This window comes from Microtus ochrogaster, chromosome 19 (genome assembly GCF_000317375.1).
Source record: "Microtus ochrogaster isolate Prairie Vole_2 chromosome 19, MicOch1.0, whole genome shotgun sequence".
Taxonomy (NCBI): domain Eukaryota; kingdom Metazoa; phylum Chordata; class Mammalia; order Rodentia; family Cricetidae; genus Microtus; species Microtus ochrogaster.
Genome location: NC_022021.1, coordinates 29,237,560 through 29,256,145, shown reverse-complemented (window position 1 = coordinate 29,256,145; position 18,586 = coordinate 29,237,560). Strand labels below are relative to the sequence as shown.

Here is an 18,586-nt window from a genome sequence, read left to right as displayed (position 1 = left end):
TTAAGGGATATATATGTATATACATACATACATATAAATATACATACATACACACATACAAATACACACACACACACACACACACACACATAAGCAGACTGACCATGTCAGAGAAGTACAGCAACAAGAAGGCCTCCTCTGTGGCTTCTGTTTCAGTCCCTGACTCCTGTTCCTGTCTAGAGTTCATTTTCCTAAGTGACTATTATCTGGAAATGCAAGAAGAAATAAATCTTTTTTTCCTATGGTTTCTTTTGGTCATGACATTTATGATAGCAATACATACCAAACAAGAACACATCAGATACAAATCATAGGACATGTATTGCTTGTGAATAAAGCAAGTCTTTAGTTTTCCTCCCCTATACAGCCACAAATGCTTTTACGGCTGTAATTTGCTGTATGTAGCAGGCTTTCTTGCCAGCACTCAAATTGTGACACAGAGACTTATTAATTATCTTATATACTTTTATTAGCTTGTTTCTGGCTAGTTCTTTTTACAAAACTTAAATTAGCCCATTTCTATTAATCTATGTGATCTCCTGAGGCTCATTTTTCTCATCTACTAACTATTCATTCTGCTTTCCTGCTTCCTCCATGTCTAGCTAGCTGGCCACCAGCAGTTGCCCCACTAACTGACTTCCCTTTTCTCTCTGCCCTCCAGCCCCACCTATCCCTCCTCTGCCTAGCTATTGGCCATTCAGCTTTTCATTAGACCAATCAGCTGCCTTAGGCAGGCAAGGTAAAAATTGCAACACATCTTTACATAGTTAAACAAATGCAACACATCTTTGCATAGGCAAACAAATATTCTATCCTACAACACTTGTGTCTTTTCTTCATGGCTTCAGTATTACAGCTATATTGTTGCTCATTATCTCATAGTTCAATCAGAAACCAGGAAGAAGAGACAAAGGACAACTTAAGGAATTCGGTTTGTGTTTCAAGCCAAATTGTATCACTTGGCTATCCCTGACTCCCCACCAAAGAGGAGGGGAACTTGAGGGAGGAATATTGGGTCAAGGACTGGATCAACAAAGTCTGTGTTATCTGCCATGTCATGTTCAGGGTTTAATCTGTGTTGTTAGTCTGCTTTCCACTATTATATCAAATGTACAATCACCTTAAAAAGAGAAAGGTTCATTGACATACAATTTGGGCTATGCTGTGGCTGGTTGGCCCTACTGCTGCTGAACCTATGGTGAGTCTATGTATTACTGAAAAAAAAAGTGTGACAAAGCAAAAGCACTCACGATGTGGCTAGGAAGCGAGGGGGAGGGGACTAAGATCCCACAGTTCCTTTGAAGACATATTCCAGGAACAAAATGACCTCTCACTCTCTTCCATCTCCTAAACCTTTAACATTTCTAAATAGTACCAAGCTAGAGATAGTCTTCGTCACATGCACCTTTGAGGAACTTTCAAATCCAGCCTATAGCAGTAACCCTTCTACATTTTCTTAACAGCCTACAATCCTATATAGATTATATAGACATACATATTCTTATATTCATGGTGAGGATGGGTAAGGAAGTGCCAGGGCACACATGTAAACCCCATTACCTCTTGGATAAAAGCATTCCTGCCTCTTCATGCAAGCAAAGTTCCATGGTAACAGTGAGAACATACACAGCAGAACTTTAGCAATGTAACATTAATCAATGTTCCCTGCAGCTAGCTGAACTCTGAAGCTGCTTTTGCCATAGGATGAGGTTGGCCAATAACTAGACACTGCAGAGATACAAAGAAAACTCTCCTGATGGCTGACTTTGAGTCAAGATTTCCCACAGGACTTCAGGCTTCCCTGGACATCATGATAATATGGACCCCTTCCACTAACTTTCTTCCCTCTTCATTCACTCAAGGTCAGACTTGTATCACACAGTGAGCCCCCTGTCACAGCATCACAGATTTACCACAAATTATATTACACAGACTTCTGCTCCAATAGAAATCCATCATGTTTAACCTCATCTTGGTGATTGTCTCTTGGAAAACTCTGGCGAACAGTCCAATATCCCTGTTATACAGAGACTTTATTCTTGCTCATAGAAACTTGGACAGCTGCAGTTTACATGATCAGTGAAGACTGGGCTTGCTGTGTCTCTGGGTAAGAGTGGTTCCCCTTGGAGACCAAGACCACCAGACTTAGAGATCAGACTTAGAGACACATGAAATCTACCAATGAGGCCATTCCTAATTAGCCTCCTATATTCACTATTTTCCTTCCTACAAGAGATATGGAGTCATACAGAGGCCCTTTCAGTTAAAATAAACATTATATAATGAATGACACCCCCTATCTTCATAGAAAATCAGCTGTCTAAGGTTCCAGCCTCTGGATGACAAAGGATGGTGCAAAACCTAGGTCCCATCATCCATGTTCCATCCTCATACTTTTTCCTGTATGGATTATATCCCCTGTCCAAATTCTAAGTTGTATGAAATTCCACACAAATCCTAAATTGTCTGGCTTACCTGTGGATTGAGTACTGCCTGATCTTCTAAGTAATAAAGGCTAAGTAACCTTCAGGTAGCAAAGGCGAATCTATTCCTAAAACAGATGTCAGTCATGACCAACTTCCAACAAGGCTCTGAGAGATTCTCTGTTCCTTGAATCTCTTCTTGTTGAACCTCTTCTTAAAAACAGATCTGACATAAAAACCAGTAGGTCTTTACACAGACAGGCTATGTGACTTCTGAGACCACCACACCATGGCTTCCACTTTGCCTCCTCTGGGATTCCCAAGGAAGCCAGCCACTAGGTATTAAGTAAGATACTCAAGGAACATGATTGTGCCCACATAGTGAGAAACTGAGACCTTAGTCCAACAGCTGGCTTTGACTACAACCTCATGCCGGCTCTTAATCAGACTTGCCCACCTCAACAACACAAGTGTCTGACCTAGAGAATTCACCCAACACGATAAAGGATTGCTTTGTTTTAAACAACTAGGCTTTGAGGTGATTTGTTATGCTGTCCTACATAAGTAAAATAATCCTGAACTCATAATAAAGTTCTGATGCATTGATACCCAACTGCCTCCCAAAGAAGTCATGTTATTGCCTTTTGTGCATGGAGGTAAAATCTTTCTAACTATGTGTCTCCTATTGAGCATTTGATTATTCCTCATGAAGCTTTCATCCATGTAGGAATTACATAGTATAGTTCAGTATCCTGAATTATGGAATGAAGAATATATGCCCTTCCATGCATTTTTCAAAATGTAGATGTATAAACAAACTGTAACCATAGAAAAGACACATGTCCGAGGAAGACCTGTTAGTTGCTTTCTTCCATTTTATATATTCTTTGAATAAACCTGAAATTGTGGACCCATGAAAAACTTGAAAACACTGTTGTCCCAGAAGACTTCCACTAGTTAAAAAAAATGTATTCAGGTGATATTAACAATGGAAACATTAGAGCTTTGATATTACACAATAAAATGTGACAGAGTTTAGAAGATCAAGCATAACTCAATGAGCCGTCTCCCAGGTGACTAAGGCATACTGTCACAACGTTTTTCGTGGGTAAACAACATTCAAAGAGCACAAGAAGCCAATTGATTTCAATGTGACAAAGTATGAAAAGTTTCTTGAGATGGTTTCAGATTTGGTATTTTAATTAATCTTAAATTAATACTCTTTTCAAGTTCCAGATAGCATTAAAGGAGAGTTCTAAAATGATCTATGACATTAGTTACAAAAAGTATTCTTTTTTTCTGAGCATGTACCTGCATGTTGCCAGATTCTCAGCATGGGCTTCTACCCAAACAACATATTGCAGCAGATGGAGAGTAAGCTGCAGAGGTGAAACTAGCTGTCTTCTATTGAAGCAGACCGTGAAAAGATCTGCAAAAATGTAAGATGATGTCACACCTTCTGCTGACGAGCATTTGTTTTGAAAACTATAGTAACTTTCACAAAAATATGTTCTTTGTATTAATGTGTAATTCGTTTATTGTCACATTTAAATACACAAGTTTAGTGTGCTTACTTTTAATTCTCATAAGGTGTATATCGAAAGAGTCAATCAACAAAAACAAAAACAAAAATTCTTTCCAGGGGTGGGGAGGTCACCAGTTGTCAAGAGTATAAAAGGGTTAGATGACCAAGGACTTCCAGAATTGCTGAGTCTCTACAAATGAAATGAAGTTAAAGCACTTGTCATTCTCATACAGATGAAGAACATGAAGTTCAGAGGCATCGAGTAATTCTCCCAGGATGATGCAGAAAATGCAAGGAGCAGAGCCAGGATCTAGGGCTCCTAGCCCCTGGCTCTAAGCTCTTAATAGAGCTATACCACATACATAACTATAAGAGATCACACAGATAGTTGAAACCGTCTACATACAGCTACCCCAAGGATTAGCACTGTTATCACCCTTAATTTTTCCACACTCAACACTACAAGATCATTTTCTTACACAGATAGTTGAAACCGTCTAAATACAGCTACCCCAAGGATTAGCACTGTTGTCACCCTTAATTTTCCTGCACTCAGTACTACAAGATCATTTTGTTACTCATTAACAGAAGGGCAGAAGAGCCTTTCCCACAAAGGTCTTCCATGAGTAGAAGGTTGTAATTATTGAGGGTACTACCATGGTGGCTAGAAGAAAAGATGGGAGCAACAGGAAACCCCTACCTGTTGGCCAGGCTTTTCTAGGTATATTCCAGATTTCCCCAATTCTTAGATTTGGATCTTCTAGTAGAGGTGATTGAAAGTGCCTTGGTCTACAAGCAGGTGCTAAGATGCCTATTCCAACACATGGTTCACTGTTCTTGTATCACCAGTAAGTGTAAATTCAAATTAGTTAAGATGAAATGAAATTTTCAGATTCTTAAAATTAATGTCACAGTTTAGATGCCCAAGGACCAAGCAACCTTCATGTTTCTTTCAAGTGGTGGGACCTAGGTGCTCTGGTAAGGAATGTACTTACATTGTACTGAGATGAACCTGGTACCAATGGATATTTCCCAGCCAGTTGTTACTCTGTTAGTGGTTCTAGATGCAGCAACAGTGGTAGTAGTGGTACTGAGGGGGAAAACGCACTAAGGACCACGTTCTGCCCTTGAAATTGATAATAGCTGGCTTCTCACAACATAGAGCTCCCTGTGCACAGGATTCCCAGGTATTCTTAAGCCCTGATAAGAAAGAACTTCTTAGCATAAGCACCAGGGACTCTACCTTCCTGTCGAAGTCCTTAAGAAATCCTTAAGTACCCCCAAAGTCAACAAGAACTGTGATGAATTAAAGATGTGGCAACATATCAAATATTCATGCAAAAGCAGCATTTTCTGATTCTCCGGAAGGTCCCTTGACCTATACATCTCCATCACAGGCCTCCACACTAAGCTCTAGTCCTTGGTACTGTGACACTAGGGATCATAACCTACAGATTGAAAGGCCTCCAACAGGATTTCTAGAAAACAGTATATAGCATGTTTCCTCAGAGAAGTGTGCTGGGGACTTACTAGAAACATGGACCATATCTCTGTGACTATGCTAAGTCAAACTTAGCCCCAAGCTTCTTCTTGGATGAGCAGGACTGGCTTTCTCCCCTCAGCACTGAAATTTACGTTTTCTAGACCTTAAAGCATTCAAGTCTTTCTATGTGCTCTATAGAGGTACCAGATTGGGCCTCACTCCTAATCTGGGCTAATGTCCAATAGCCTTGACTGAGATTTTTAAAGGTTCTAAGAATCGTCTCCTTCACATTTTTGTTGGTTTTCCTCATGAATTTTCTAGGGTGTAGCCACAAGTGGGTGTGACAGCAGCCAGGTGTGTGTTGTTTCTCCCTTAGAAACTCAGGAGGAGAGTGGAATGTGGTTTTGAAATATCTAAATCCATTCATCAAGAGGATTGGGACAAGTAAAAAAAATATTCAGCAGATGGCAATTTTAAAAGACCCACAGAAGTCTCCAAATTCCTCTTCAAAGCATGCAGTTGGATATTTTTGTTTCACGGGATCTTTGCTAGAACATGACTTCTCTTGGCACAAGGCAAAGAGTTACAGATCTCCCGCTGGTTCCTGCCAACAAAGTCCAGTAAATGTAACAGTTCTTCATGAGAACGTAATGCCACTTAGACAACGGGCCTAGTAATTAAGGAAATACTAAGGAGAGACATGTTGCAGGGTTCAAGCTGTAGACCAGGGAAGTCCAGAAGAAGAGAAGATGACCCCCATGGTCAAGTTCAGCCTCTCTGACACTACTTAGGGAAATCACAGAGCCCACCTTCCTATGAGAATATATGCGATCATTTCAGATGGGGAGTTGGAATTCAATGAAATAATGCTGTCTCCGCCATAAAGACATTTGTGTTCAATTAGAGGTCAAAAAGGTGGCCGTGAGGGAAATACTAAGCAAATATGAAATTATTTATTCATATAATATAAACACATTAATGAGGTTGAGGCCTAAGAAAAAAGATGTTTAAAGACAAATAAAAAAATTTAATGGTGACTGTACTTGAAATGCAATGGCTAAGATGAAAAATCTAAAAATTAAATCTTGGCTAACTTGAGAGGTAGCCAAAAGGTTTGTTTATGTGTGTTGATGTACGTGTATGTGTGTGTGTGTGTGTGTGTTTCTCCCCCTTAATCCTCTGGTTTGTTTCCATACAATAAATTTTCTTTCTCTCTTCTGTTTCCTGTACCATGCAGGATCCTGATGAAACAGAAACTGAATTTTTTTCATCACCCTGCCTTCCTCTTTTCGTTTCATTCCCCTTACCCTGCCAACTGTCAAGCATACATCTTGCTGTCGGTGGTTAGAATTCTGTCTCCGTTTCAGTAAAGGAAATTCTGGTGCCAGCAGCTCCATGCCTTCTCTGGATCCGAATAAGTTGGCAGCCAAAGAAATGCAGGCCAATGTAATCAAAGCATCTAGGGGACAGGCCACCGTTGGAGCACTCTGTGTTCCCTGACTCCTCTTTTCTCTTCATAGAAGCAGCAAACACGCAGACCCCAAGAGCTAATCCCTCAACTTTTCCTCTCTAGACTTGTTGCTTTCCCAGATCCCTCTTGGCTGCCTCAATAGTGAGGTGTTTTCATGTAAAGAGTACAAGGCAAGGCCCAGTGTGACCTAGTCTTAATCAGGATTAAAGAATCTACTTGGTCCTTGGTGAGTATAAGCTTAGAGAGTCCCTGTTCGATCGATGAATACTTCCCTATCGATTGTTTGATGCAGACTGAAATGAAGAACCATGGGAAAAAGAAGTCCTCTTCTGCTAAAGCTTAGCTCCCTGGACCATTTGACAACTCGCAAAATGTCACTGATTATTATGTCGTTGTGGCTATGGTCTGGGCATAAAGGGCTACTTGGCTGTACTTGCTGTTGCTAATGACGTCAAGGTTCGGTCCCCAAAAGACCATTGGCTTTTGCACGGAGGAAGATGTGCTGTGTTGCCCTGACTCATTTCCAGTCTTAAGCAGGGGATGAGGAGTTTGGACTTGCTCTGCTTGGCAAACTCTTGTAGGTCATGTTCATCCTGGGGAGCAGGGAGGCAGATGACTCCAGAGAAAACATCCTGCCACTATCCATACACAGTTGTAGCATAAAGGGAGGGGAAGGAGGAATGGGAAAGGAAAATGACATTATCGTCACAGCATACTCCTCTCCTCTCCTCTCCTCTCTCCCCAGCCCCTAACTCGCTTTTCACTCATAGGAGATCCACATCAGTGTCCCCCAAACATCTTATTAAGAATTCTCTTGTACACGTTAGCTTTCATGGGGCCAGGGGTAAAGAACATCTCCCAGACGTAAAACGTGAGGATTATCACAAGTTTGATGTTGCCCTGGGCTACACAGCAAGAACCAGGCAAACCAGGACTGAATCACAAGACTCTGTCTCAAAAAACAAACAAACAAACAAACAAAAAAAAACCAAGCAAAACTAACTGCTGAAGCCTCCGGAGAACGATGCATAAATCCTAAGACTTACCAGCCCCTTCCTCCTTGCCTGAGCCTGACGCTTTCACTTGAACTTCGTGGTGGCTGTTGAAAAAGGTGGACTGATCCTGGAGCAGGATCACCCTAAAATGTTCCAAGTCACAAGATAAGACAAAGAAGGCTAGACCCTAGGGAGACTGCATTTTTTGGGCTCCATCCCTTTAACCTATGAGCCAACATGTATGTGCCATTGCCAAAGGAAACCTTTCCTGCCCTGGCTCCGTGGGCATCTACCTGTTGCTCTAGGCAGCTGGGCAATTTGTTTTTCTGCCATCTGTCCTCTCAGATCTCTCCCTGTAGATGTCTTGGGTTTCATCTCTATAGTCACAACAGACCCATCATAGGGGATGGCAGGCTCTTCAGCTGTGATACAGTCCATATATATATTTCTTCAAATAAGGAGCCACCAATTATGAAACGTAGAAGGATGTATAACTTTGCACCACTATACATGAAACATCTGATGTAGGCTATTTATGAGGCAAAGAGAGTTTGTTTTGTCTGTTTGTTGTTTTGTTTTCTTGTTTGCTTTCTTGTTTTTGGTTTATACTTCTGGAGGTTGAAGTCCAAGATGAGACAGCCCATTTGTTTAGGACTCTGGCGAGGGTGGTATATCAGGGTGAAAGCCCACGTGTCGTAGCAAATACATCTGGAGACAGAAAGAAGGAGGAAGGGGAGGGGGTGAGAGTATGTTGGAAGAGAGGGAGAGGCAAAGATGGGGGGTTACAGTCCCTTTGGGGGAGCCACTCTAAAAGACCTAAGGATCTCCCCCTAATCTCACTTCTTACACTCCACAGCACCTCCCAGCACCGTTACTATAGAAATGGGCTCTACACACTGGCCTTTGGGAAACAATTGTCCAAATCAGAGTAAAAGAGCATAGAAATTTCCTTTATTAGCCTAGGCAGTTTGGATGCTCACCTTACTAGACCTGGATGGAGGTGGGCGGTCCTTGGACTTCCCACAGGGCAGGGAACCCTGATTGCTCTTTGGACTGACGAGGGAGGGGGACTTGATTAGGAGAGGGGGAGGGAAATGGGAGGCAGTGGTGGGGAAGAGACAGAAATCTTTAATAAATAATAATAATAATAATAGAAATTTCCTTTATTCCCCTAGATTCTTGTTGGCACACAAGATTATGTTCTTTCTACTGTGGTGATGAAGAAACCACTGCCTCCTTTCCACCTCTCATTGGTGTCTCCCTGTAAGGAAACAGAGGGTTCATTTATGAATCTAGGGAAGCAGTTCTTATTGGATCTCTGCAATCAGATATTAGCATTTGCCAGATAGCTCAGACTCCCTGTTGTCCTAACTCCTGATGACTAAATTTGTTAGGGTTTCTATTGCTGCAAAGAAACACTAGGACCAAAAAGCAAGTTGGAGAGGAAAGGGCTTATTTGGCTTACACTTCCATATGACTGTTTATCATTGAAGGAATTCAAGACAGGAACTCAAGCAGGGCAGGAACCTGGAGGCAGGAACTGATGCAGAAGCCATCGAGGAGTGCTGTTTACTGGCTTGCTCCCCATGACTTATTCAGCCTGTTTTCTTATAGAACCCAGTACCACCAGTCAGCCCAGGGATAAAACCAACCACAATGGGCTGGGCCCTCCCCCATCAATTGCTAATTAAACAAATGCCCTACAGCTGGATCTTGTGGAGGCATTTTCTCAATTGAGTTTCTCTCCTTTCAGATCATTCTAGCTGTGTGCCAAATTGACTTAAGACTAGCCAGCACAGTGACCCTGAAGCTTGTCCTTTTAAGAACATGAAGCATAGATCACTATCCAGGAAAACTGGCTACAAGAGCAAGGGAACCAGTGAACGCATCATCTGTCCTTCAAAGATGAAAGGGTAATCCTGCTCAGGCCTCTCGCCCTTTGTGTGCTTCAGTCTCTCATTGGAAACCAAGATCAGCTGAAAGTGTGACCAGCATAGAGCCTGAGTCCCTGCGCACAGGAGCCTGGACCTTCCTAACGTCAGTGGACAGACTAGCCAACTGGCTGAATAGTTAGAGAGAATTTCTCTTGAGCCCGCTTCCCACCTTCTGTCTGAGAATTAATTTTTCATGGTCCCTGAGTAGTGATGAAGAAGTAAATGGAGGAGTTGTGCTTCATGAAAGATTTACAGATTGGACGCACACAGGCGCGCACTCAGTTTCCCTCCCCAACCACACTAACGCATCTCTAGAGGGATTCTTTCCTAAGCCCTGAGTTGAAACAGCTGTTTGTCTATGAGGGGGCATTAGAAGCAACATTTTGGGAGGCAAGAATGTATGTAAATGTGCATGTGCTATGGTTTGGGAATTGTTTGAATGTGTCCCTCAAAGATTTACATTTGGGAAGTTTGGCCTCCAGTGTGGCAAGTACAGAAGAACCCTTACCTTAAAGCCTCCTGAAAGGTGACTGAGTTGCCGAGGACCCCACCCCAGAAGAAATGAACTAGCTCTCGGTTCGTTGTTTGCTGCTGCGTCTCCTCATCCCTCTCTCCTGCTCCCCCTCTCCCCTCCTCCTTCCCCTCCTGCTCCCCCTACTCTCCACCCCCTTCTTTTCCCTCTCCTACCTTCCCCTCTTCCTTCTGCTCTCCCTCCTCCTCCCCCTCCTCCCTCTTTTCCTTCTGCTCCCACTCTTCCTCTTGTGTTGTTATTAGGGGAAGACTGAACCAGGGAGATGGTGAAAAGTACTTCCACACAACCCTTCCCATCTGTGTTTGGTCCCTGGACCGCCTGTGAGAAAAGCTATGCACGTGTCTAAGCCTCGCCTCGCCTCGCTCTCCTAGAGAGAGATTACAGGCAAGGATAGGAGGATTGTCTGCATGCTCACAGGCCAGCTAACCTGACAGGAACAAGGAGAGTCCCTGCCTCAATAAAGGGGCACTTTTAGAAAAAGGTTTTCTCTGTATCTGGCCACCTGGGGTCCAACATCACAAGCAAGCCCTGCCTCTGTAGGAGGTAGTCCCCTGGTAAGAAAAATGGAGTGTTACAGGGCCTGTTGCTCAGTTGCTCGGCTTCAGATGAAAGCCCACCTAGGTGCTCCCTGTCTTCCTCTCCTCTGCTAGGCCACAGGCTCCTACTGGAGGTATTGATCTCAGGACTTCTGTCCGTCTAGGCAGCACAGCTGTCATCCATGTGTGTTCCCTATTGGTCCTAGAGAAGGCCTTATTCCATGTGCTGTTTCCCCAGTTCGTGGGCTCCATGCTAATCACGTTCACATCTCTGTGTCTGTCACAGAAGTGGACATTTTGTACAGAATGAATATTTTCAGGGGAAATAAATCAGCAGACTTCTACCCCTCAGATTTTCTTGGGCGAGCCAAACCTTCAGATGAGAGGTAGCCTAGTCCCATGAGTAGCTTGTGTCTCAGTCCATGCTACCTGTGGCACCCGGGAAATTTGCTCACATAATTTGAGCTTCTTTCTCCTAATAATAGGGGAATGTTTGCAGGGAAGGGAAGTTCTAGAAGAGGGAAGGAAGAAAGAAGGAATATGAACACAGGTGACTGATCCCACTGAGTGAACTAGCCAATCCCAGTACTCCGTGCTCTTTGACCTTTGCAAGGTGCCATTGTCAAACCTGCTTCCCAGCAAGAGCATCCACCTCACCCAGAGCGCCATCATCCTTCAGCAGATCCCTTAGTCCTGTATCTCACAAGAAACAGTGAAGCGCAAAGTTTGTTTGTAAAAATTATGGTAACCCCAGGCTCACTGGCAAGGCCAATGGCATTTCCAGCAAATAAAACACACGGCTGCAGCCACCAAAGGCCTCTAGAATGAGCCTGAGAGGGCTGTCAATTCATCTGTTTCTCCATCCCTGAACAACCTTTTGATGATGAATTTCAAAGCATTTTAATCCTTTGATGGTCTCACAGTCCTGTCCTATGAGACTCTTAGAAAACATTCTCCTTGCCAGGAATCCCATTACAGTCTTGCCCCACAACCTTATTGGAGGAGCTTGCGGCTTTCGTTTTGATGGTCTCATTTTAATGGGATATGTGTATCAAATGTGATATTTTTCGTCATGTATCTGTCTTCTTTCCTGTGTCTGTGTAGTTTGGACTGACATATGGACTCAAGTATATGGAGTTCAGAGGGCAAGATGATGCTAAGAAAGATTATAGTAGAAGAAAACTAGCATGGGTATTTGACTGAAAAATGGCCCCATAGGTCCACAGTGAGTGTCACTCTTGGAAGGGGTGGCCTTGATGAAGGAAGTGTGTCAATGGGAGGCGGGCTTTGAGGTTTCAGAAGTTCAAGCCAAGCCCAGGGTCTCTCTCCCTCTCTTCCTGCTGCCTGCAGATCCAGATGTAGAGTTCTCAGCTACTCTCCAGTATTATACTCTACCTGCATGCTGCCATGTTTCTCACCGTGATGACAATGGGCTAAACCTCTGAAACTCTAAGCCAGCCCCAATTAATGTTTCCCTTTATAAGAGTTGTTGTGCTCATAGTATCTCTTTATAGCAATAGAAACCATAACAAAGACTGCTGGGAAGAAGGGAAAGAGAAGGCATTGAATAAGCCACAGCCGCTCAAGCCAAATTTGCTTGTGAATAACCAAAGCTGAGAGCACTTTAGAACCATGAAGTCACTAGGAATAGCTGCCCCTAAGTTATCAATCCTGAAAGGCAAAATTACCAAAGAATCTGTTCACCACCTCTCCGTGGTCACTAGCTGAAAGAGCTGGCGGAGAAACTGGAATTCCTTTTCACATTTGCTTCTCATTTGCTGAAAGAAATCACGGGGCTGTGAGAACTGCCATGATGTGGGCTGCCCCTCTGTATGCTGTGAATATGTTTTATTACCATTGATTTATAAAGAAGCTGCTTTGGCCTATGGTAGGGCAGAATATAGCTAGGTGGAAAAACCAAACTAAATACAGGGAGAAAGAAGGCAGAGGCGAGAGAGACGCCAGAAAGTAGGGGAGCAAGATGTGAGGCAATAAGCCATGAGCCTTGAGGTAAAATATAGGCTAGTAGAAATGGGTTAATTTAAGTTTTAAGAGCTAGTTAATAATAAGTCTGAGTTAATAGGCCAAATCGTTTGTAATTAATATTAAGCCTCAGAGTGGTTATTTGGGACCTGGCAGGTGGGAAAGAAAACAATTGCTGCACAGTGTCAAGGACAACAAGGGATGGGGTAGATAAATAATACAGCCCCCAGCTCCCATCCTCAGTCCTATGCCTAAGGTTGCAGGGTTCTCCCCTTGGTCTCTGTATGTTTGGATTTCTCTGCCTGCTACAGAATGGCTGTAGGTGATATGTACACATTCCTGCCCTTTGCAACAACTCTTGGCCAACTCATCATGGGTCACAGTTAGTGATAGAGATGAAGAGTTAGATCTTGCTAGCTGTCCAGTACATGCTTCTGTTTTTCTCTCAAAGTTCTTCAAATCGCTACTGTAATTATCTTCTTTTATTGAGTCCCTACTTCTCCAGGGTTAAATATTTTGAGATACCTTAGTAAGTGGAATAGAGAAGCATCCCTCGATGTACATGCAATGCCTTACTGCTTGTGAACCATGATACATAAAGTTGCTGCTGCTCTGATTCCTCCCACATCAACGATAAGGAAGAAGAGACCCTGGGCCAAGACCTCTGGAAGCTGAAAAGCAAACAAAAACAATAATAATAACAACAATACACAGCAGCAAGGAAATGCACTTTCTCCCAGAGCTTTCTAGAAGGACTAAGCACTGATTTAGTCCAGTGTGACTATGGACTTCTGATCTCCAGAATTCTAAAATAATTCAACTATATCATTTAAAACATAATTTGCATGCCAGAGCTCATCTGTGAGGCTGAAGGGTTGTGATGATCTATTTTAGAAACGACAAGAAAATAACATAGACCGGAGAAAATATAACCAGTTAAAAGTCAGAACACAGGTGGAGCTGTACTTTACTGTCAGACAGGTAGGTTTAGGATAAAGAATATTGCCATGAATCAGAAAGAGATAGCGCATGATAAAGGGGTCACCGATTCAAGAGAATGTGACAATTCTAAAAGGTAAATAGCTACCAAGTAAACTTTTTAAAAAGGGAAATTTTCTAAGTCCATAACTGATAATTACATTTTCAGGTTTCAATTTCTACCTCTCAAGAAATACATAGTTTGAGTTTTACCTATGACTCCTAGTGCATAACTCCCTCTCCAAGACTGGTCAGAGAAACTGAAAGTTCTCTCTCCCAAAGCAAGTCATAGAAACTCTAATAATAATACATACACACAGACAGACAGACAGACAGACAGACAGACACACACACACACACACACACACACACACACACACACCTTTCTGTGTTGGAGCTAACCATAAAGAAAGTCTCTGTGGGGCTGGAGAAACTCTCACTGGTTAAAAGCACTGGCTACTTTTCTAAAGAGCCTGACTCATGGTAGCTCACAGCCATTCATAACAACAGTTTCAGGAAATCCAGTGACATTTTCTGGCCTCTGAAGGCACCAGGCATGCAAGTGGCACACAGAAATGTATGGTCAAACCACAAATACATATAAGATAAAAAAATTAAAAATAAAAATGAACACAAAGTAATTTTTAAAATGATCTCTAACCTACCCTTGTCTGAGAATAAGTCTTAAGACTTCTTCAATCCACGGGGCACTTACCTATACTCTGGAGGGAGCAAAGGTGCACAGAGACCAAGAAACAGATGACTTTTGTGGCCTTCCCTATGGTCTCTCTCAGTATTACATACACAGTGAAATCTTCATGCTGACATTCAAAGGGAAACTCGAATGGGTGCAGAGATCTGAATTGCTGGAGACAGGAAGGTCCCTGTTGGGTAGGATGTATCCAGAGCTCACGGATGTTTCTCCCTCCATCTCTCTTCTCCTCTCCCGTATTTCATTCTGTGCACTTCTTCCTCTGTAGTCCTCTGAATACTCTATAATAAACTAGCAAATGTATTTCTCTGAGTTCAGGACAGTTAATATAGGTCAATAGTAGGTTAGAGGACCCCAATTTGTAGCTGGTGGGTGAGAAACTCAGACTTGAAACTGGCATCTGAAACAGGGCCAGTCCTGGGACTGAGCCCTCAACTGGTGGAATCTGACACTATCTCTAGGTTAAATGGTTTCAAACCTGATAGGTTCCGAGCACACATAGTTTATGGAAACTCCAGCACTGGCTGTGTACTCGTTGACAGAGACAAACGTCCACGCCTTCAGAGTCACAGAAGTAAGGGAGCAGAAGGGACAGGAGTCATTCTTCCCCCTGACACACACCAAGAGCTACTTCCATTAGAAAGCCCTCCAGTCAATGACGTCAGCTTCCATCTCAAGATATTGTAGGAATATGAAACCAAAGAAGTCAAGCAAAGCAGAAGAAATAGTAAATATCAAAACGAAGGCCAACTAGCAGAACAGTAGAAGAGAAAAATATGGGAAACCAGAACTTCTGGCTTGAAAAAGTCAGCAAGACTGATAGCCTCCAACCAGAAAAGCTGGGGGAAATAATGGAGACGACAGATAGATCACTAGTATTAGAAACATAAGACGTCTGTATCTAAATCGACAGATAGTAAAGCAATGGTAAGGATGTGGTATATGCAACTCTACAGCAAGGATTTCAGCAACTTACGTGGGCCAATTCTTTAAACGCAACAAACTAATCAAGCTCATCAGAAGAAGCCAGACCAAAGAAAGAGGGGGTACTGTGTGATTTTATTTCTATAAACTGCTAGAAAATGGAAGCTAAGATGAAGGGAAACCGGTGCCTGCTGCCTGGGGGCGTTAGGGGTGCATAGGCTGGGTCAGGGAAAGGGGACGCGGTTGACTGCAAAGGGGCAAGAGGGAAACTCGGGGAGGAAGTGATGAATATTTTCATTCTGCGGTGATGATTTCACCACAATCAAGTGGTAAATGCATACATCATAAATACATTAAATTGCACCCTTTAAGAATGCGCAGTTTATTTTAATGTCAGTTATACCTCAACAAAACTGTGAGGTTTCCTTTCTAATTCAGGGGGCTGTTCTCTAAACTGTGACTCTGTGTTTAAAGTTTGAATCTGAGGAATGATCCAGCTTAATTAAAAGTGAAACCCACCCCCAAACAAGCTATTCGTATCCTGTCATATGCATTGCTACAAAGCCTTTATTTATTTATTAATTTTTTTCTGGGAGAAGTTGGTTTAGGGCAGAGATGGAGCACTAAGGGGAGGGGAGAGAATTTGGCTGGAGCCACCAAAAGTGCCAACGACACAGACCAACAGCTCCTTTCGCCCACTGTCTCCCCAAGCAATATGCAGACTACAGAGTGAAGAGTACCCATTTTCTTTGCTTCCGGTCTGAGGCATGAGGACTGAGTCCAGCCAGCTTGCCAGCGACTCTGTCCTGGCCAGGCCACACGCTCAGCAAATTCTATCCCAAGTCACTGTATACTGAGCCTTTAAGGACATTGTTTGGTGCCTTACTATAGGCAAGTCAAAGAGCTGCATTGCTTACCAATGGCCTTCAGTGAGGAATTGGTTTGGGTGTCTAATGTTGGCAGTGAAGTGTTTGATGCACGAAGGGAATCGAACTGTTCTAACTCATTTGCAAATGAGCAAATTTTCCTCCCCACAAATTTCCCTCCAACCTAAACTTGGCTCAGGTACGTCCTGCAAACCAGAACCCGGGGTGCTTACAAAACAAGGAGGTCTCATGGGCACTAGAAAAAAAAAAAAAAACCTGAGGCCTGGCCCTGGAGGAGTGTTGTAATTCCTCTAGGAGCCCTGCCTCCTGCCATTACCAAGCCTCCATCCGCTGGAACCCTTGGGGTTTCCTCCCACTGCTGGGGATGCCGCCACTCTCTCAGAAATGCCACCACGGTTGCCCTTGGCAATCCTTTCTTATGCCATGTCCTTTCTCAGGAAGATGAATACAAGCTGTGCATAGCTGAATGTCAATCCCACCCTTGGCAACCAGCAGTCTCATTAAGCAAAGACTAAAAGGACTCTGAGGGGAAATAAATTTGACCGAATCTGGAGTTCAGGGAAGAACCAAGAAAGGGGAAGAGACATCTTGGCATATGGGGGCCGCTTTCAGGCAATCCTCCTTACTTCTGAAGCCCAGCATCTTTATTTTCTGGTGTGAAGACCATTTAAACTCTATCTCTCGGTTTATTTCATCAGTAAAACCTGTGATTTGGGATCAGGAGAAGAAAGAATTGGTAAAGACAAAGGTTTCTGTACCTCTCATAGAACTTGAGTCTGTCAAGAATGACCTGGGCTTTTCTTGTCTTGACCTGCCATCAATTCATAGTGAATCCTTAATATAAGTCAGTCTCTCTCACAGAGTCCATTTTTGGACTCTGGGATTTAATCTTGAAATTTCTGTGCTGACAGATTTAGTAACACTATTCTCTGATTGCTCTGAAACTCTGGACTACCAGGAAATCAGTCAGAATCTGGCAGAAATAGACATTGTCCGTGAAGTACAGCCACACCACTTCAGTGATATGTCCTACCTCCTGCAACATGCCTGGGACAGTCTAGCCAGAGAGCCATCCAATCTGTGCTACAGAGAGCCACATCTGCAAGGGCATCAGAGATGATTAAATGAGATTAATTCAGAAACATTGACTAAGAAAAGGTCCTGTTGGCCATGTTCCAAGAAAACTCTTTTCCATGTACTGTGATCAGGCTGCCTTTGAAATTTCAGAGTCTTAGCAGGGGGGAAAAATCCAATTTTGAATGTTTTATACAGCACTCAGTACTTTGCCCTAAATAGATTATCGTAGCGTTCATCACAGCCCAACTTTATCTGGTATTAATTATTTGTAATAACAGAAGCCAAATATCATAAAGCAAGACATCGCTTATCCGCTGTCACAGAGGTCAATCCATCACCTTCTTAACTACACTGAAGAACCAACTCCAGCTTGGTTGGAATTGAGAAGGTCTTTCTTTTGTGTGTGTGGTGGGTGTGGCTGTGATCACCCAGGCCTGCATCTGTGGAGGTCAGAGGTCAATGTCAGATGTCTTCCTTTATTACGCTCCATCTTATTTTTCAAAATAGGCTACTGACTGATTGGAGCTGTCTGTTGCCTCTAAATTAGCTGATCAGCGAGCCCCCCGGCTCCTCTTGTCCCCTTCCTCCCCTCCAGTGTTGGGGTTACAGACACTGCTGCGCCCAGATTTTACATGGGTTCCACAGATTGGAACACAGCTCCCCGAAACTGTGAAACAAAGCCACTTCCCAGCCTCATGCAATGTCTTTTGTTGAGGACATCACTGCCACCTGTGTTAAATAAACTCTGTGAGTGGCACACAAGTTAACCGAGTGCCATCACCTTGGACATCTGTCATCTCAGAATTCTGTCTAAACTCTCCAGGTTCTGCATATTGGGATGGTGCTATCTTTAGAAGATTCTATACTTTGTGTTACACATTTGCAAGTTCCCCAAACACCTAACCTAATGCACCCAGGGTTCCTCACCATCTGCCATTTTCTAAAACAATCCAGCCATTTTTATCTGTCTTCACTGAAGGAGTGAGCTTCCTAAGGATAAGGAGCTTGCATTGCTCGTTAGTGTTAGTGCTGTGTTCAAAGTGCTGACCTTAGCACATAGCAGGGACTCCATGAGTAAGCAAATGGACAAAAGAACTGGAAATGAGAGAAGTGTATTTTACTTTAC

At 43.0% G+C, this 18,586-nt stretch overlaps 1 long non-coding RNA gene across 1 annotated transcript; it reads right to left on the bottom strand.

Moving 5' to 3' along the window:
• Positions 1 to 7,899: 7,899 nt before the first annotated feature.
• LOC113457153 lies at positions 7,900 to 14,834 on the bottom strand. The gene is made up of 3 exons (XR_003377777.1): positions 14,576 to 14,834; positions 13,408 to 13,553; positions 7,900 to 8,605 (listed from the first exon to the last, which is right to left on the bottom strand). It is a non-coding gene; the product is annotated as an uncharacterized LOC113457153 (long non-coding RNA).
• Between the last annotated feature and the right edge of the window lie 3,752 nt (positions 14,835 to 18,586).